Raw genomic sequence first — 7,595 nt, 5'->3', positions numbered from 1 at the left:
TTTTTATGAGTCTACAACTCAAATAGGCCAGAAATATGATGGATCCAAGCTTATGGAGACCATTTGCTCAAAAAGTCTCCACCTTTGGGACTAAAACCCTAGAAAATGGTACTTGAAGCATATTTCATGAACTACATGTCAAGATCCGAACTTTTTACCTTATAATGAAGCTTCAACCTTTGCAAAGCTCAGATCCACACTTGAACACCACTTCTATCCTTCCCAATGAGCTCTCCTTCTCCTTTGCTACCTTGAAATGGCACCACCAAGCTTAGAATACTCCCAAATGGCCTAAGAAGGAATACACACTCTCTTTAGGATTTCTTTCTGAGGGATGGTGGCTGAGGAGTTGAGCCACGCATTCTTTTTATAGCCCTCCGAATTAATTAGGGTTTTTAGGTTTGGACCGGTTACGCCCAGCGTAACCTTGGGTATGCCCAGCGTACCCGAGGGTGAACGCGTCCAAATGAAGCGCGCGAGTACGCGCAGCGTACTCCGTGTACGCCCAGCGTACTCGCCTAACATGCAAACCCTTAATGGAACAAATCAAAAGATGAAGGGCTAAATAGAAGGGTACCTCGATTTCGGGTTGTTACAATTCTCCCCCACTAGAACCAGACTTCGCCCCCGAACTCTCACACTGAAAACAATTCCGGATATTGATCCCGCATCTCAGTCTCGGACTCCCATGTCAGCTCTGACCCCTTCCGATGTTGCCACTGCACTTGTACCAAGGGTACTTCCTTGTTCCTCAGAACCTTAACCTTTCGATCCCTGATCGCCACTGGTCTCTCAACATAGTTCAGGCCTGCATCCACCTGAATATCATCTAATGGCACCACTGCCGACTCGTCGGCAATACATTTCCTCAACTGCGAGACATAAAAGGTGTCATGGATCTGTCCCAACTCAGCAGGTAGATCCAACCGGTAGGCTACCCTGCCTACCCTAGCAATTACCCTGAAAGGTCCAATATACCAGTGTCCCAACTTGCCCCTCTTCCTGAATCGTATCACTCCTTTCCAAGGAGAGACCTTTATGAGCACAAGGTCACCAACCTGAAACTCGAGCTCAGACCGACGCCTGTCCGCATAACTCTTATGGCGACTCTGTGCGGTCAACAATCTCTTCCTGACCTACTGTATCTGCTCGGTCGTCTGAAGTACAATCTCCGTCCTACCCATCACCCGCTGCCCCACCTCTCCTTAGCAGATGGGGGTGCGACACCTCCTCCCATACAACAGCTCAAAGGGTGGCATACCAATGCTCGAATAATGGTTGTTGTTGTACGAAAACTCTGCTAAGGGTAAATAGGTGTCCCAACTCCCTCCAAAATCCAAAACACATGCTCGGAGCATATCCTCGAGCGTCTGAATCGTCCGCTCGCTCTGTCCGTCCGTCTGCTGGTGGTATGCAGTACTGAAATGCAGCCTCGTACCTAACTCCTCATGAAACTTCTTCCAAAACCTGGAAGTAAATCGTACATCCTGATCTGAAACGATCAACATCGGAACCCCATACCGCGATACCACCTCCCTGACATATAACTCTGCCAACTTCTCCGCAGAAGAGCTCTCACTGATGGCTAGAAAATGAGCGCTCTTCGTCAATCTATCCACAATCACCCAAATTGCATCGACCCCCCTCGCAGTCCTTGGCAATTTAGTGATAAAATCCATGGTAATCTGTTCCCACTTCCATTCGGGAATCTACAACGGCTGCAATTTACCGTGCAGACGCTGGTGCTCGGCCTTAACCTAACGACAAGTCAGGCACCTCTCGACGAACCATGCAACATCCCTCTTCATACAGGGCCACCAATACTCCTTCTTTAGGTCCAAATACATCTTAGTAGCCTCGGGATGAATCGAGAATTTCGATCGATGCGCTTCCTCCATCAAAATAGTACACGTACCGCCCACAAACGGTACCCAAATCCGACCCTGAAATGTCCTAAGTCCCCGACCATCCGTAATGAATTCCGATACCTGACCGACAACCCGCTCCCTCTTCTGGTTTTCTGGTCTCGCAGCCTCAGCCTCAGCATGGGCTCCTCGGATAGTGTCCAAAATCGAAGTCATCACCGTCAACCTCATATAAATGTCTCGGATCGGGGTGCTTTCCGCCCTACGGCTCAACGCATCGGCCACTACGTTAGCCTTACCCGGGTGGTACAGGATCTCACAATCATAATCCTTTACCACATCCAACCATCTCCTCTGACACCTATTCAGATTTGGCTGATCCATCAAGTACTTCAGACTCTTGTGTATATGGTATACCGAACCCCCATAAAGATAGTGCCGCAAGATCTTAAGGGCAAACACCACAGCCCCCAATTCCAGGTCGTGGGTGGGATATCTCGACTCATGAGGCTTCAGTTGCCTCGAAGCATACGCTACAACGTGTCCCCTCTACATAAGCACCGCCCCTAATCCAAATATAGATGCATCACAGTATACCACAAAATCCTCCATCCCTTCCGGGAGTGCAAGCACCGGGGCCTCGCACAATTTCTGACGAAGGGTCTCGAATGAGGACTGCTCCTCCGGTCCCCATGAAAATGCAACACCCTTCCGGGTCATCTTAGTAAGTGGCACGACAATCTTGGAGAAATCTTTGATAAACCTTCGATAATAGCCGGCCAATCCCAGAAAGCTCCTGATCTCAGTGGGCGATCTCGGCACTTCCCATCTCATCACCGCCTCGGTCTTGGACGGATCGACCAATATCCCTTTTTGGTTAACAATATGCCCTAGAAACTGGACCTCTCGTAACCAGAAATCACACTTGGAGAATTTGGCATACAGCCTCTCCGGTCTTAATACTCCAAGAATTTCCCTCAAATGCTCCTCATGCTGCTCCCTTGACCTCGAATATACCAAAATATCATCAATGAATACGATCACCGACCGATCCAGCATCGACCTGCACACCCTGTTCATAAGATCCATGAACGCAACCGGGGCATTGGTGAGCCCAAAAGGCATCACCACAAACTCGTAATGTCCACAACGAGTTCTGAATGCAGTCTTCTGAATATCTTCATTCCGAACCCTCATCTGATGATAACCCGACCTCAAGTCTATCTTAGAGAACCAAGATGCCCCTGCAACTGATCGAACAGATCATCGATCCTAGGTAACGGATAACGGTTCTTCACCGTCAACTTGTTCAACTCCCGGTAATCGATACACATCCGGTGTGAACCATCCTTTTTCTTGACAAATAGAATCGGCGCTCCCCAAGGTGAGCTACTCGGTCGAATAAACCCCTTTCCCAACAGCTCCTGAAGCTGCAAGGATAACTCCAGCATTTCTGGCGGAGCGAGGCGATAATGCGCCTTGGCGATGGGCGCCGCTCCCGGAACCAGATCGATACGGAACTCCACTTGCCTTTCCGGAGGCACACCTGGTAATTCTTCAGGGAACACGTCCGAAAACTCGCATACTACTAGAACCTCTTCAACCGAATTTGGCCTCCCCGCAGCCACTCGAGTGTCCATCACATAGGCTATGAATCCACTGCAGCCCTGCAGCAAACTCTGTCTCGCCCTGGCAGCCGAACAAAACGCTGACCCACACCGGGTCCCCTCGCCATACACAGTAAGCACTCCCCCACTAGGGTCTCGTATAGTCACCAGCTGTCTCTCGCAGTCAATGACTGCCCCAAACTTACTCAACTAGTCCATGCCCACGATGACGCAGACATCCCTCATCGCTATAGGAATCAAGTCTATAGGGAACTTGACACCAAAAATCTCGAGCACACATCCTCGAATCACGTCAGTGGTGTTTACCGCTTTCTCATCCGCTATAGAAACCCGCAGGGGTCGACTCATCACCTCCTGATCAATATCGATGTGCTGGCTAAAAGCCAAAGATACAAAAGACCGACTCGCACCTGAGTCAAATAATACCAAGGCAGTTACAGAATTCACAAGAAAAGTACCTACGCATATCATAATATAAGCACAATATCTTAGCATAAAAGTAAATACACGAAAGAATACATACCAGCTATGACATCGGGTGCCACGCGGACCTCCTATGCAGTCAACTGAAAAGCTCTCCCACGAGCCTTCGGAGCCTCGGCTTTCACCGGCCGAGTCTCGGTAACCCTAGCAGTAGGCGCAGATCCCTGATGAAGCTGAGGGCACTCGGCCTTCCGATGGCCGGTCTGGTTGCAATGAAAGCAAACCATAAATCCCTTGGGGCAATCCCTAGCAATGTGCCCCTCCTTACCACATGTGTAGCAAGCACCTGATCGACATGCCCCCTCTTGACCCTTGCCGCATTTTCCGTAAGTGCGGCCCTCCTGGCCTCTCGTCCTTGAATCGGAGTACTTGGTCCGCTTGGCTGCCGGCTGGGACTGAGCCGGCCGCTGATCCACCTGCTGAGACTCGGCCTCCTCCTTGGCCTGAGTCTCCAACTCGATCTCTCTCTTCCTGGCATTTTCTTGGAGCTCAGTAAAGGTCTAGTATGACGAGTTCGATACGAACTCCCGAATATCCCTCCTCAGTACACCCAAATATCGGCTCATCCGAGCCTGCTCAGTGGACACCTACTCAGGGCAAAACATCGCCCTCTCATGAAACTTCCGAGTGATCACAGTAACCGAATCATTACCCTGCTTGAGGGTCAAGAACTCCTGAACCAACCGTTCCCTCTCCACCGGGGGAACATACTCGTCTCTGAACATAGAAGTAAATCTCTCCCAAGTCACGGCTGAAATCTCCGTAAGAGTGAAGTTCACCGTCACGAACTTCCACCAATCCTTTGCTCCCAGCCGGAGCTGGTTCAAAGCGAACCGTACCCTCAGATGCTCCGGACATGAACAAGTGTAGAAGCATCCCTCAATATCAGCAATCCATATCATCGCAGCGATCAGATCCTACGTCCCGTCAAACTCGGGTGGCTTCGTGTTGCTGAACTCCCGGAATAGCAACGAGTCACCTCCCTGTGGTCTGGCAGCGACCACAGTTGCGGTAGCTGCAGCGGCTGCGACCTCAGTCACCGCGGCGTACCGCTCATCAAAAGTCTCCATCAGTGTGGTCTTTATAGACCCAAACATCTCCGGAATCTCAGCCCGGATCGCCGCAACCACCTCCTCGTGAATCATCTGACGAAGCTCCTCGTCACTCACACCACTCGTACCAGGTCTGTGGTGTGGTCCAACCATAATGCCTCTGAAATACAACATAAAAATATCAGAGACTCCATCGAGCATAATCGTACTCGATAACGCAACCCTACTTGGTCTCCGATACCCAAGGATTCTTACTTGGGTTGCCCACTGACCCGATGTCTTCAGTAGTACGGGCCTAATACTACCGACTACACCGCATCAACATTCACCCCAAGTACTCCTCCCCGAACCCTGGATCATGAGTACTTTATTCTTGCTATGCACTGGCTACCTACTCGTTCTCAAAGCATCTAATAGCAGCAGGTTCCCCTAGACTAAGGCATCACAAATCAGACCCCTCTAGTCCTAATATGATTACCTAGTCTACTAGCATGTGTATCATATCATAACATATCTTATAACACATATTGTAAGGGTATTTTGGGGATTTTACCGTTCGGGCGCTGGCTGACCGTACACACTGCTTTTCCTTTGGTTGTTTCGAAATCCCTTATCAAATTTTTATTGCTTTTATTAATTAAAAATTTTCCTCAAATCCCGGTTTGAGTTCAGTTACGCCCGAAGGTGTATCTGAATCCCTCAAACCAAGGCTCTGATACCAACTTGTAACAACGTAAATTTTAAAACAAAATTTTCATTTTTGCAAATATCAAAAACCATCGTTTAATATTCCAAATTCAAATGTGAACAATGTTATCATAACAAAATACATCCCATGATCATAAAAATAGTTCCTCCGTCAGTGTGTACAATCACGCCGGCACCTTCCCACGGTCCTCGCTAGTACCTGAAACACATAACACAACAACTGTAAGCATAAATGTTTAGTGAGTTCCCCAAAATACTACTTACGCACATACGCCTTTCCAGGCCCTGACCTTCCGGTCCATGTGTCTCAGGGGACTTCCGTCCCAACTCAGTAAACCTTCCGGTCCTACCTGCGTCAACCTTACGGTCCACATCACAACGCCTTCCGGCCCATAACATAATGCCTTCCGGCCCATATCAAACATATCATACATAACACATAATAACGATTAACTTATCATTTACAATGCATATAACTCATAACATATCCGACCTTCCGGTCACACAATAAAAACCCTTCCGGATACAGTATAGTGAGAAAACTCACCTCGTGGAAAGTCTAAGATATCGCGTACTCGCTATCTCCAAATCCCAATGACGACTCTACCTCGCCTAATCATAAAAATATCATTTCAATAATTAAAGACTTCCACAACTAAACTTTACCCCTTATCATCATTCCTCAGAGGGTAAAAGACCATTTTACCCTTCCTTGACCCAAAGTCTTCATGTTGACCAAAACCCTAAAAGTCAACCAAAGTCAACCTTTTGAGTACGCGGGGCGTACTGCTTGATGTACGCGGGGCGTACATCGCCAACCCATGGATCGGGGTTTCCACCCAGTACGCTACACGTACTGGGAGTTACGCCCATCGTAACCATAAAACTTTAGCATACATCATTTCTGGTCTTAATCGGTTAAGCCATTACTCCAACTTCTAGATCCGACTTTGTTTATGCATCTATACCCATAAAGTCGAGACCTTTAAGCCTTGGCATGGCTGTAAAGGCTCCAACACTTCTTAACATCATTCTATTCCAACTCAAGGACCTAGATCTCATATAAACGTCTCAGATCGGGGTGCTTCTTAACAACATTCACGCATTCCAACTCAAGGACCTAGATCTCATGCATGGTGCTTTCCGCCCCACGGCTCAAATAGGCCAGAAATATGATTGTTCAGGCCACCGCCACTTCGACCTCAGTTGCTTAGTTCATGTTGTTTGACTTAGGTCTTGTGTTTTGAACATCGTGAATTCTTCATATGATCATAAATTTTAACAATATTTATATCCACACATTTATATTTAAGTGTACTACAATTTACGTTTAGAACTCCTGTTAAAAAATGATATATTGTTAGTATAATTTTATAAAAATAACGTCCATACATACATTAATAAAGAACATATGGATATAAATATCATATATAAAAATATATTACTTTTTAACGAGAGTAATCTTAACAAAATTTGTAGTAGACTAAAATACGAACGTTTGAATATAAAAATCGTTAAAATTTGTAATCGTATGAACAATTTACGATGTTCATAACACAAGAATTAAGCAACCAAACAACCGAGGTGTGATGACCATAACCATTAATAGCCTCCAACACCTTATTAATGATTGTGTCGAGTAATATGACGTGAGAAAACCATAAAGAAACAGTCATAAGTATTGAAAATGTACAAAAACAACTTATTTTGCAACCAAAAAACTTTTTTGGACTAACAGTGCAAGAAAATAATAATGGCTAAATGTGTACAAAGTGAGGAATATATTACATTTTTAAGTAATTTTTTCCGGCTTATCTGGAGTAGCTGGTCATAACGACTAAATGTGTACAGTTAAACAA

The sequence above is a fragment of the Lactuca saligna genome, chromosome 9, assembly GCF_052625555.1.
Source record: "Lactuca saligna cultivar CGN05327 chromosome 9, ASM5262555v1, whole genome shotgun sequence".
NCBI classification, from domain to species: domain Eukaryota; kingdom Viridiplantae; phylum Streptophyta; class Magnoliopsida; order Asterales; family Asteraceae; genus Lactuca; species Lactuca saligna.
This window is presented reverse-complemented; position numbering follows the sequence as displayed.